At 35.7% G+C, this 14,368-nt stretch overlaps 1 protein-coding gene across 1 annotated transcript in view; it reads right to left on the bottom strand.

Moving 5' to 3' along the window:
• LOC117182276 (33 kDa inner dynein arm light chain, axonemal) overlaps positions 1-14,368 on the bottom strand; it is a 508,540-nt gene that overhangs the window by 239,747 nt on the left and 254,425 nt on the right. The window lies entirely within an intron of this gene.

Genomic DNA, 14,368 nt, shown 5'->3' on the forward strand with positions numbered 1-14,368 from the left:
TGAAAGAGGGAGCTCTTCTTAATATTTTGTCACCAAAATCATGTCGATACACCTTACCGACTGCGAGTAAAGCCACCCACGCTTTAACTTGACAGACTGTAAATGATGTTTCTTTTTGTGTCAATGCTGTTAAAGGTTTAGCGATTGTAGAAAAGTTTTAAATAAATTTTCTATAATAACCAGTTAAAACAAGAAAAGATTGTATGTCTTTAGTTGTTTTTAATTGTTTAAAATCGACGATTTTCTTAATTTTTTCATTGTTTGGTTTTACCCCGTCTTTTGTGATAATATGACCCAAATATTCCAATTCTGGTTTCAAATATTCACATTTTGTAGGCTCTAATTTTAGTCCTAAGTCAGTGATACGTTGTAGAACCAATTCAAGGTTATTATTGTGCTCTTGAATTGTGTTTCCAAATATGTTTATGTCATCGATATAGACGAAGCAATGTCCTCCAATGAGGTCGTGGAATGCTCTGTCCATCATTCTCTGGAATGTGGCCGGAGCATTTTTTAAGCCAAAGGGCATTCGATTATATTCGAAGTGTCCTAGTTGTGTTGAAAAGGCAGTGTACTTTTTACTTTCCTCTTTCATTGGTATTTGGTGAAAACCAGCACTTAGGTCAAGAGTTCAAAAGAATTTTGCTTTTCCAAGCTGGTCCACAATGTCGTCAACCATTGTTAAAGGATAAGGGTCCTGATCTGTATCTTTACTAATTTGTCTGTAATCTATGACCATTCTCAATTTTCCCCCTTTTTTGGGAACAATCCATAATGGGGAGTTAAATAGGGGGTGTGAGTGGCTTATTATCTTTTTATCCAATAGTTTTTGAGTCTCCTCTAGAGAAAATTCCCTATGTTTTTCAGGTAATTTATGTGATCTAAGGTTTATTACTTTACCTGAGTTTAAGATAATCTCATGCTCGGTTAACATTGTGCATGGCAGTGGGTCTTGAGTATTGTGGGGTTTTTCCCTTTCCGATTCAACTGGAGTAGTCTTGATTGTCTTTATCTTTTCGTATTTAATTTCATCGGGAATTTTAGTTGGTTGTCTTGAGTAATTAAAAAATGGTACCTGTATCTCGTTATTTTTAATCGTGTATAATCCGTCAGGGATATTATCTTGGTTTTCTATCCAGATATCTATGTGATTTTTGACACTCTTAATTCTGTATATTTTGGTTTCCATAGGTGCTACGAATTCTCCGTCATCATGTAAGGTTAATTCTTTATTTTGAATTATCAAGTGTGTTGGAGTTAGAGCGTACTTGGGGAATTTTTTGAGGAAGGTTAGTCCTAGTATTCCGTCTTCGGGCAATGGAAAGTTTTGATCTACTATGTGAAATAAATGTTTTTTTCCGAAATAGTTTAAATATACGGCTTCATGGGATTCCTGGTTATCATTTCCCATGAGAAATTTCTTTGAGTATTTGATTTTATTTACAACTTGGGGTATCGAATTTTCTTTTATTATGTTTATGGCTGCTCCGGAGTCAACTAGCAACCTATACTCTCCTCTACATCCTCCTCCCTTGATAGATTGTAGTCTTCCGGAAACTGCATTAATTCTGTTTGTTCCAGGTAGTTCTCGTATTCCAGAATTTCTTCTTCCGTCATCTCCTGGTTCTCTAAGAATTCTTCTTCCTGGATGTTTCTTACTTGTGGCGATCTTGTCGGGAATTGACCTTGATGAAAATTTGGTTTGCTAAAGCATTGGGAAGCAAAATGGCCTAGTTTGCCGCATTTGTGGCAAGACATCTTTGCTCTATCCGCTAAAGGCAGGGTTTGATTTAGGGCTTTAGCTCCGGTGGCTGCTGTTGTGTTGGCTGCTATTCTGGGAGGTGGCAAAGGTCTTTGAATAAACCTAGGGGTTGGTCGAGGTGCTATGGGTGTATTTCTAATGGGCTGTGATACCTTTAGCCAGGTTTCATACTCTGCTGCCTCTTTTTGGGCTTCAATTAATGTTATTGGCTTCATTGCCCGTACCTGAATTCCAATTTCTCGTTTTAGGTTTAGCATATACCGATTGACTGCCTCCTTTTCTTCGATTTCTAATCTAAGTTGTCTTCCAGTCCCTTCCGAGGATGCTTGCACCGCGTAGTTTAATTCATTCAGTATTTGTTTAAAGCGTAAAGAAAAGTTCTGGATAGTTTCATTTGGACCCTGTTTACATGATTCCATTTTACTTTTAATGGATAGAATTGATCCCGTTTGCTTTAAATTTTGTCTTAGGGCTTCATACAAATCGTTGAAAGTATTTATGGGGGTGTAGCGTATGGCTTTGTCAGCATTACCGGTCATTTTTTCAGCTAAAATAAAATCTAGTAATAGTTGTGGTTGGGAACACTGACTTTTTGTCCTCATTATTATTTTGATAAAATCTTCCACGCCCATATCGTCTTGTCCATTTATAGGTTAAATGGCTCTACTGATATCTTTAGCTGGTATCCCCTCGTGCCGGTGTGGTGCTTGAGGTTCTAGTCGTTGCCGACTTCTGAAAATAGATTCATTTCTGACTTTTAATCTCGTTTTGGCTTGTTCGTCATCCGAATCTTTATCTTCTGTCATTCTTCTTCCAATTCTTGCTAATATTTCATGTCCTTCTTTTATTCGCGTGACACTTTTGTATAGTTTGGACCTTGTCCTTTGATACAATAAAATGCGTGGTATCGTTCTACTACAATACTGACGATTTTAAAGTAATTTATTTGTATTTTTGACGAAGGGCAGTGCTCTGGAGCACCAGGAGTATACCCTACGTGAAATTGTAAAACTTTACCTCACCAAGCAAGAAATGTGTTATTTCAGATTTGTGAACGTTGTGAACAGTGAACGTTGTCTTTCGAAAATTTCTGAAGATCCGTAGAATTTCCGCTTGCTGTCTGGATTCCTAGTTCGGCTGGTGACGTGTCTCCAAGCTGTTACTGCTGGTACCTGTTGAGTCGGGTGTGGCTAACTCGATCAGTTTCTCGTAGCTAGGCAGGTGCCTCTTCCGCCTGATTGCGAGCCTCTTTCAGTTTTATTTTTCCTGAGTTTTCCTACTGCTATTCTACGTAGAATAGGCCCTACTGAATTTCAGACACTAGTTTCAATAGCAATAGTATGGCTCAATGTTTTCGGGCTGTCCGTAGTACAGTCCGGAGTTCGTTTTTTATGAATTTTGTAGATTTTTATTCTCTTCGTTTCCAGGCCTCCGTCACTTATAAGAAGGGAAAGAGTTTAATGTTTCTCCGTAGAGAATGCTTTCCTTCGAAGTATTCTTTAAACGGATCCTGGCATGATCGCCAAAATGTTATGGTGAAAAAGGCTCAAAGGTGTTTTTTGAAAATATGTGATATCTCTAGCGAGATATCACGTGCCTTTATTTAGTATAGTTACAGAGTCAAGTCAAGATTAGAACTAACTTAGCGGCCCTAATACCCTTTAATATATAGGCTGCTTATCTGTTCAAAGGAGAAAGATGTGGCTATTTAGATATTACACAACGCATGATAAGAAAAAAAGTCAGGAGTAAATAAATGTTTCTTTCGGGGAGCCTTACAACGTGATCATAACAACTTTTTTTAGCATAACAACTTGAAAAATTCTATGTTTGGTTTTCCGTAGTACTCAGAAACACGAACAATTAATCTCAACGACTTTTTTCGAGAAAAGAAAAATTATTAAAGTTATAGCCTTTTCGATCCCCGAAGAAAAGGAACGATAATTAACATTTTAAGCCAAGCAAGGCACTAGTCCTGCGGACATCTTTGGGGCAACTTTAGGCCAGATATAGAACGTCTTTAGGACGTCCTAAAGTTGTCTTTATAACGACCCTGGGACTTAGACACCAATATCCAAGAATGCCCCATGACATTTAAAGATGTCCTAAGGACGTCTTTAGGATGTTCCGGTGCCCACTGAGAAGGGCACAAAGGCGATGAAGAGTCCCCTACGGTCGTCGACAAAGGAGGGCAGTCGGGTCAAGACTCTCGTTAAGACGTGTCGCACATACGCACCTACCTCTTTAATAAATACCTGAATTTTGATATGCTCGCTTACTTTCATTTATGACACTGCTCCCTTCGGTTGAACTTGGACATTAGCTTACATCTGAAGTGGGATTCACGCACGTGCTTTCGGTATTTTGAGCATCTGTCGCGCGCGACGCGGGCGGTTTGTGTGTGGGAGTGACTTGTGATTTGTGCAGTGTATCTTCAACGAGAGCCGCAAGCAATCAAGGTGGAAAAATTATTCGCTCTCGTGATAGAAAGCGATCAGAGCGAGACGAAGTTCAACGCGAAGCTAGAATGTCCAGACCTCGTTCTTACACCAAGGATAAACCACGCAGTCGTAGAAGGTCGCGAGGGCATTCGAGCACTCCGAAAAAATCACGTCATAGGCATCGCGATCGCTGAAAAACTGTGGTTCATCGGAGATCAAGTCGAGACCGATCTGCGAGTCCATCAAAGTATACTGTCAAGTTTGCAAAATAATTGCGTGATACCTTGAAGAGCATGTCGCGTGAGACTCAGCAGCGTGACGGAAATGGAAAAGCCATGTACGACGCAAACAATCTTATCCCGGAATTCAATCCAGGGGACCCAAATCTAAACATCGAAACTTGGATTGAAAAGGTCGATGCGCTAAAAACTGCGCATCAATGGAATGAAGCGGCAACTGCGGCTTTTGCAACGAATAAACTACACGGGTTTGCAAAAACTTGGTACGAATCATTTTCATCTGTAGCAAAATTATGGGACGAATGGAAAAAGAAACTTCGCACCGACTTTGTAAATAAAGTCGAGTTTCTGGTTCGATTGACGAGAATGCTAGAAAGAGATAAGAAACCAGATTAAAGAACGATGAAATGCGATTTTGGCAAAATCTCTCTCTTAACACCGTGTGGATTTGACAAGAAAAAATTAGTTCAGTGCATTGCTTATGGCATAAAGGATGCCTCTATCAAGGCTGCAATTCGTAACGCAAAAATCAATACGAAGTTCGCGATGAGATCATTTCTGCTGAGTTGCGATGAAAGAGCGGGTGAAGTGATGGATGCCGAGACAAATAAGCAAAAAAAAATTTCACAGAAAAGGGTGTTTTTGAGGCAGACCATACTTCGCTAAAAAAGGTAAAGCATCTGAAAATGGTAAATCTGACGCAACAAATGGGTAGGAGCAGCACAATCGCAAACGAGGAAAGAGTGGTTCCAAGAAGTGTTATGTATGTGACAAAGAGGCAGACTCTGCACGAGATTTCCCGCATAGAAAAACGGCAAAGAAAGAGGTCTTGACAATCGGATCAGTGACTTCGAGTGACGATTGACGATTCTTCGAAGCGCTCGTGAATGGCCACCCGCTGCGTGCATATGTTGACCTTGGAAGTCAATGTGTGACGCTGCAACAAAGCGAAGTCGAAAAATTGAATCTCAAGATCAAAACTACTCAAGATGTACATCGAGGATACGGAGAAGCCGCTGTTTAACCTTGAGGTGTAAGCAAGGTCACGCTGAAAGTGGATCTAGCAGAGGCAACTGTCGACGCACACGTAATTCCTTGTTGCGTTAAGGACGTGTCAGTGATCGTCGGGCAGCCACTGACCTACCAGTTGAGCGTCGTTTTCGTCCAGAGGGGCGGAGACTTGCGACTCTTCGAGGCAGGCAGGACCGAGCTTCCCGAGATGCGACAACTACCCCCGAGGAAGGTGGAGTTGTGGGCCGACAAGCCCTGCGTGATACCGCCAGGAGACGGCCGATATTAAGGTAATTCTCAAAGACTCTGATTATAAGGGTGATGTTTTCGTGGACATGAGCTTTCGCCCAAAAGAAAATGAGGAACACTGCATCCCTCGCTGCGTAATGAACATATCAGTGGGACTGCTGCCAATCTTTAACCTTGCAGATTACCCGCTGCGCATTAAGAAGTTGCACGTGATAGCGCGAGGGCAAGTCACGGGATAAGTGACAGAAACAGAAGTGCGTTTGTTAGCTTTAGAGAAAGAAAAGTTGAAAGAGGGAAGCAAAAGGGGTCGGATTACGTGCGATGATATTTTCGTGGGTGATGATGTCTCTTTGAAAACTCTTGATAAGCTAATAAAAATTTTGAACGAGCACCACGATTGTTTTGCCTTTTATATGAGTGTGATTGGTAAAACCGATTTAGCCGAAATGAATATCGATTTGACGGCGGATATTCCGGAATTTAATAGATCGTACTGTTTATCGTACTCAGAAAGAAAAAAGGTTAAAGATTTGATTGCGAATTTAAAAGGTCATAAAATTGTACAAGACTTCAATTCTCCGTACGAAAGTCCAATCCTTTTAGTTTGCAAGAAAGACGGTGAGAGTTGAATGTGCGTCGATTACCGATCACTCAACGCGATAACAAAAAGGGACCGTCATCCTTCTACCTATAATAGAAGATCAAATAAATAATCTAGCTGGTGAAAAGAGGTTTATTTCGCTGGACTTATTTTGTGGGTATCGTCAAGTTTCAATTGATAAAAGTGCAAGAGAAAAGAGCGTCTTCGTAAAGCCCGATGGCCAGTACGAGTGTCTGCGCGTGCCTTTTGGGTTAGTTAACGCTCCAAGTGTGTTCGCGCGCTTAACACAAAGAGTCATAGCTCCGCTGATAAATAAGGGAATGAGCTCGGTGGTTCAAGCCTATATCGATGACATCATAATCGGATCGGATAACACCGCCAACGCTTTGCAAACGTTAGAATTAGTCCTCAAGAGACTTAAGAGACTTCGTGAAACAGGGTTGACTCTCAAATTGAGCAAGTGCAAATTTCTAATGGCTGTCATAGAATTCTTGGGATACAAATTTCGGAAGACGGGATGCGGATAACGCGGACAGTTCTCGCAAACGGAGCGGAGACTGAATTGCATACGGATGTCAGTATATATGGGTTGGCTGAAATACTATTGCAAAGGCAAATCGATGGTAGTCTGAAGCCAGTTGCTTGTTTTAGCCAACAAACAACTAAAGAAGAGCGTAGATATCATACATACAAATTGGAAACTCTGGCCGTCTTGAGTAGCTTGTTTCGTTTCGGCGTATACTTAATTGGAATTCCGTTTAAAATCGTGACCGACTGTAGTGCTTCGCGTGTCAGGTTTGTAAATCGAGGCTTAGCCCCGCACGTCGTTCGCTGGTGGATACAGTTCCAAGAATATGATTGAGTAATCGAATATCGACCTGGTTCGAAATTGTCACACGCGGACGCACTTAGTCGCAACGCGATTCAAGATCTCATTACCGGCGGAAGAAATTAAGGAAATCGGTATGTTCTTGATCGAAACCGACGATAGGATATTATTGACATAGTTGCAGGATAATTGATTGAGATTCGTTAACGAGGTGCTCAATCGCGAGGCGAAAGACAAGGAAGAACGCGAGATAAAGAAAGATTATACAAGCAAGAATGGTCCTGTGTATAGAGTAACGGACAGCGGCCCTTAATGGGCAGCGCCTCATTCAATGAGGCGAGAGAAAACGCGATGTGTCATGATGAGATGGGACATATGGCTTTAGAGAAAACATTATGCAAAATCCGTCATGACTATTGGTTTCCGGGAATGCATCGTTATGTAAAATGAAACATTACCGCATGCGTTCTGTGTTTTTATAACAAAACAAAAACAGGTGTAAGCCGTGTACATTGACTACTTGGGACCGTTCGTTAAAAGCACTGCAAATAATAGTTACCTTATCGTAGCTGCAGAAGCTTTCACGAAATATGCTTTTGCCAAAGCCGTCGCTAGCATGAAAACTTTGCTGGTTTTACGATTTTTAGACGAAATTGCCGAAAATTTCGGATACCCACAACTACTGATTAGCCACAGGGGTAGCGTGTTTACGAGCAAGAAATTCAATGAGTTCTGAACGCAGTTATATATTAAGCATGTGCAAACAGCATTTGCTACACCGCGTGCGAACGGGCAAGTAGAGCGATACAATCGAACGATACTTGATGCTCTATCGGCGAGTACCTCCTACGAAGAAAGATGGGACCGTCAAGTGTACAAAATTAGATAAGCTCTCAATAATACTCTAAACAAAAGCACAGGTAAAAGTCCGTCCGAGTAGTTTCTGGGATCCAGGCCGCGCAATAAAGTCGAGGTTTCGCTGTTTAATGACGTAGGCGAGTCGTCACATGATATTAATCGCGAGATAACACGAAAGAAAGCAAGCAAGGTGATCAAAGAAAATCAAAGTAAAATGAAAGCAAGGTACGATTTGAGAAGGGCAGAACCACAGGTGTTCAAGCGTGGAGGTGCAGTGGGGATTGAGCATGAAGCCGCTTGTAACGATGGCAAAAGCAAAAAGTTATTGCGAAAAGTCAAAGGCCCTTATGAGGTCAAAGATGTTTTGGACAATTAACGATATCTGGTGGGAGACATAAAGGGCTGTCAACGGAGTCAAAAGCCTCACAGTAATGTTTTTCATGGAGAAAAGCTAGTGCAATATGAGACAAAAGTAAGTAGCCAGGAGAGCGATTGCAGTGACGACTGTCCCGATGCTGGTCCTGAGACGAGATAGCAGAACCGAAAAAGGAAAAGGTATCCGAAAACGTTAAGCCGTACGGCCGAGTAGGGTCACGCGACCACAAAAAGCAAGCACTTATCGTTCTCTTGTTTTGAGACTGGGCCAAGTAGGGTCATGTGCTTAAAATTTGGTTCAGACCGAGCAGTGTCTCGGACACGGTTGCTGGGCAACCACAATCACGTAGCGTCGCGAACTGCGTGATGGTTATGTATATAGCACATACTGTAAATTACCGTTCCAAAAATTTTATTTATGTGTTCGCAAGAGAAGCACTAATTCTGAAGCTTTAGCATGAATAATGAATAAAAGTGATTCCACACGATATTAATGATTTTTTATCTATGTGTTTGAAGAGAATTAAGATCTAACACAACGCTGCTGAAGTTTAGTGATCTTCTCAGCATAAACGTTAACCAGGTATTACCAAAGATATTATAAACGTAGATCAGGTACGGGGTACCAACGAAATAACTAATTAAATGTTTAAAGTTTTTAAACATTATTGTTTAAATTTAAAGTAAAAATAATTGAAACAAAATATATTTCTGGAAAAGATATTTTGGTTGGAAGTGTACGAGAGTTCTCCCGAAAAATCGAAATGTTAATTAAAAAAATTAAAAAGAAACTGAAATAAATTAATGCTAATTCGAATCATTGGTAAACGTCATTAGGTTCGAAGAAAATTCAAGGAGAAATTTTTTCCGTTTTAGACACACGTATTTCTTTACATTGATTTGCATATAAAATTTTTGTATAATTATTTTAATTTTAAATTCAAACAATAATTTCTAACACTTTAAATATTAAACAAACATTTATTTGATAAAAATATTTTATCATCGTATTTTTAATAAATAAATAATATTGATTAAAAAACAATTTTATTTGGGGGATTTTATTATTCGGGACAGAGAGTTTTACCGAGTCGGGAGATCTTGTGGATTTTTTCCTACAGTATTAATAAAAAAGAAATTTGTATGAAAATTTTTGAAATCACATAGGTAAAGATAATCTCAATTAAAAATGTAAAAATTCGATGTACATCCAATTTTTATTCTTGGGTCTTGGCAATTTTTTCCTAATGCATTTCAGTCACTGGTAAACGGGGGTGATTTTCTCTCAAGAAATAAGTTATTGAAATTCGAAAAAATGAGGTAGTCTTTTTTGACATCTAGGTATGTAAAAAAGTAAACTTCCGAAAATGTAAAAACTATTTATACTCTTTTAGGATACCAATACAATTTACCAAACATTAATTGTAAAACTTGCAAATGTTTAGGCGTTCAGTTTAAGAGCCTGAATTTTAACGTTAATATTTGGTTTCATTTTTAGAATACAGGCTAATTGTTTAAATGCTTTTTGTTTTCTTTTTGAATTATACCTTGAATTCAACGCATTTTAAATTCAATGTTTTCAGCTGTATTTATATTGACGTATACAAAGGTTTTTTCTTTTAAATATAAATTAATTAAAACATTTGATTTATTTTTCACGATTGTAATTATAACTTCTAAAATTGAATAATTGTAGCTTAAACATGAAAAAGACTAATTTCAAATTTATAGAGATTCTATCATATATATTGAACTTCTAAAACCTCTGACTTTTTTTAAGGTTTTTAAAACTCTTTTGAAAACTTTTTTAAAACAATTTTGGTTGTGATTTCTTAATAAAAGAATAAGCTCTATTTAGTCCCCAGAACAGCAATTTCAAAAATATGTAAAGCCTTAACAGTTGAGACATTTTAAATTTGTAGTCTTCAGTATATTGAATAATTTCAAATTTAAAGCTTTTTTAAATATGTCGGAATTTTTGAATTGAAAGTGTTCGATAATTTTAGATTGAAATATTTCTAATTATTTAGTTAGAAATTAAAATCGTATATAATTGCAGGATTAAAAATGAAAGTCTTTTAATACTCGAATCATTATTTTAAAACGATTAAAATCATATAACTTCAGATTAATTGGAAAGCAGTACTATTAAAAATTAGGATTGTTCGAAAGAACTGAACAGATGTTTACTTTAAAAAGCTATTTAAGAAGGTTCCTTTTCAAGTTTTCATTATTTTTCCATAATTTGTCACCCCCACAACAATTTTTTAAATAAAAAGACTCCTGATTTTTATTAAAATTAAAAAATATATATATTAGGTTCGCTCAAAGTCATTTTTGTTCAAAAAGCTTGTTCCTGAATAAATTGACTCCTATTGTTTCCGATTTCGTTCTGTTACTAAGGGATTGCGTTTTTCATAGAAAACATTGAAATCTGGTATTTTTCACGTTTATAAAATTAGAATTAAAGTTCACTCAGGGTAATTTTCTGTGCAAAATATTGATTTATAAAGAATATTTGTCAAACAATAGAATGGATTTCTTCGTCCAAGATACATACATAAATTGTACTATAGTGAAAAAAAGTGGAAAAATGTAGACGAAAGCCAACTTTTGTAAAGGAAACAAACCTTTTTCGGCCTATGAATACTAATTTTATTCCCCGAAAGATTTAAAAAAATCTCTTCGAAGCACTTTTATCGCAACAATTTTATTAAAGAAAAATATTGTTTATAAAAATAAAAATAGTATAATTTTTACATACAATCCTTAAAATAAAAATCTGCGTGTCAAATCACAATCCAATCCGACTCTTTTTTCGAAAGTTATCCGATATACAGACAACCACAACAGCAGTAACGACGGCGCCGAAGAGACAGACACCGACGTAAAAACTTGTTTTTCTAACTCAATGGGCCTCAAAACGTCGACATATCATGAAATTCGCGAAAGTCATGTTTCGCATGAAACTAATACCTTCTCATTATGGACGAGAATGTAATGAAATGATTACGGGGCCTTGTAAAAGTAACGTTTTGCGCCTCTTGACTTTTTTCCATATCAAGCTTTTTTGTCTTCAAATGTCCATTTTCATTTGGTTTTTTGGATTTTGAATAATAATTTAAAAATCTTTTTGATATATTATTTCAGTATAAAGTGTTCCATTTTTAATCTATATAATTTGTAAATTAAAAAAAAAAAAAAAACAGAAAAATTTTCAATAGTAACACTGGTGGACCGAAGGAATCGAATGGAGTCTCTGCAAAGTACTCGTAAAGACCCCATTGGGTCCTTATTCGGTTCCAAAATAAACTTTTAAATTGTTGAAATTCGTATTCCACGCTAAAATCTGCATTAGAAACTCACGGAGTAGCAATACTGTTTTTTGCAGCGTTAAAAACTTAAAAGAATAAAATACCTGTCGTTTACATGGGCCGAATGCGCCTTTAAGTGCATCTTCTTTTAGTAGCAGTTAATAAGCGTTCCGTTGGTAAATTTAAGAATTTTGTCTTGATGCTAGTGCCACGCAGTGGAAACCTTAGACAACAACGCTTAGTCGCAAGTGAGAGAATTTTATTTTTAAACTTCGCGCGCAACATACTGTTTGAGCTATTATGGATGCGCTTTTAGTCACCTTCAGCAGAAGTTAATGACATTTAAAAAATTTTTTAAATCTGCAAAAAAAAGTATTGCAATTACTCCTTGAGTTTCCAATGGAAAATTTAACGTAGAATCCGAATTTCAACAGTTTAAAAGTTGATCTTGCTGTTTTTTTTTTTTTTGAGTTTTTTTTTAAAGGAACCGCATGGGGGCCCAATGGGGTCTTTACGGGTACTTTGTAGAGGCTCCTTTCCGTTCCTTCGGTCTGTCAGGGAAACAATTTGAAAATGAATTGTCACAATTTCAGAGTTATAAATTTAAACTTTGTATGTTAAATTATATTTTTTGTATTTTTGTTGTATTTCGAAGGTAAAAGTATTTTCTTTTGATTCTTAAAAAACAGTTTAACAATAATTAATTTAGAAAAAAATCAAATAAACTGGATGTTTCTGAATGTTTCAAATAAAAGAAAAACATTTGGAGCTTCTCAAGAATTTTGAAATATTTCAAAAAAAAAAAAAACGATTTCTGGGAAGATTTAAAATGATTTTTTATTTCGAAAAAGTACATAACTCAAAGGGAATGTTCAAAAACATTTCAAAACATTTCAGAACCTTTACAAAATTAAAAAAAAAATCTGGAAGCTCTTGAGGCAGTTTTGTGTGCAGGATATTACAAAAATATTAGGAAAAATGGGAATCAATTAAAAAGATATTTAAAAGTTCCGCAAAATTTCAAAACTAATTTGAAAAGATTTGAAATAATTTTTATTAATAAAAATTCGATTTTTCAGAACTTTTTTGAATTTTTTAGAAATACTATGCACATTTTTAAACAAAAATTTTCATCCAGAAATGTATAATTTATTATTGTATTTTCAAAAATAAATAATATTTTATGGTACAATTTTTTGAATTGTTTGAATTCAGGAATTTTCTAGTTCAGATATTTTATAATTCAGCAATTTTCTTTGGGGATTTTTCAAATTCGGTAATATCTTATTGTCCGAAATTTTATTTTTCGTGAATTTTTCAATTCGAGTTTTATATTTCGGGACTTTAATAATTTCAGGAATTTTATTATTTAGTTATTTTGCAGTTCCCGAATTTTACAGGGTCGGCAAATTTATTTTTCGGGATTTTTCAATCACTGTAAAAATTCCGAAATTATAACATTGTCGAAATATAAAAGTATCGAAATGGAAAATTCTCGATAATTTATAATCCTACCGAATTTGAGAATTTCCGCCAGAAAAATTTCGAATTATACAATATCCGGACTAGACAACTCCTTAATTTGAACAATTAAAAATTTTTTTTTTAAATATAATAATAAAATATCTATACCAAAGAAAAAACTTTTTTAATGTTAAATGTTTATAAAGATTATTGTTTGAATTTAAAATAACAATAATTGAACAATTGTATTTTTGGATCAAAAATGTTGTTTGAAAATGTGCATTGTATTTTTTTACATTACAAAAACGCTCGCAAAAATAAAATTATTATTAAAATTATTTTAAAAAATATATTAAAAAAAGTCGCGTTAAATCAGTCTGAATTTAATTCTGCAGAGATTCTTTCATTGGAAGTTCACGTGTTTTAAAATTTATTTGTGTATAACATTTTTATATAATTATTTTCATTGTTAATTAAAACAATAATTAAAAAAAAACATTAACCAAAGTTTCTATAATAAAAAAATTTGATTTAACATCTAAAAACCAAAAGAACAATTTTCCTATTAACTGGAATTGTAATTATATTTTTATAAAAACGTGAGAATATATAATGATTAAGAAATGGGAAAATACAAACGAGAAGTTTATTTGATGAATAGTCTAAAAAAACCCATTGGAAATGCAGACCAAAAAAATAAATAATATTAAAGAACTATATATACACCATATATAGAATGTAAATTATAAGAAATAATTTTATAATTAGTGGAAAATATATGAAACTGTAATATAATTTACTCATCGACTTTTATTCGTGGTATTTATGAAAATAACCATGTTTTTCAAAGTTATAAATGTAAAAATGTTTGAATTGGCAATTTACTTTCAATCCAAATGGTTCTTGTCTAAGCTAAGTTACCATCAGTGCGCCTCGAGGAGCCCACACCGCATCTACGTTTATAATGTCTTTGGTATTACTCTCGGTTGAAATTAATCGCCATCCCCCTTCGTCCGCAACCCCTTATTAATCGAAGGTTCGTGTGTCACTTAGACTAGGGCTATAATTTAGAAGTTAAAAAAAGGTAAGGCTGATGTGTTGACCGTATGTGTAACCTTTAAATCATAAAAATAAAATCGGAAATGAGCAAATTCAGTTTTTGAAAAACCGACAGAAGTTGCGATAAAATGTTTAATCACAAATTTTTTTTGTAATAATACGCATT

Source organism: Belonocnema kinseyi, chromosome 10, assembly GCF_010883055.1.
Source record: "Belonocnema kinseyi isolate 2016_QV_RU_SX_M_011 chromosome 10, B_treatae_v1, whole genome shotgun sequence".
Classification (NCBI taxonomy): Eukaryota; Metazoa; Arthropoda; class Insecta; order Hymenoptera; family Cynipidae; genus Belonocnema; species Belonocnema kinseyi.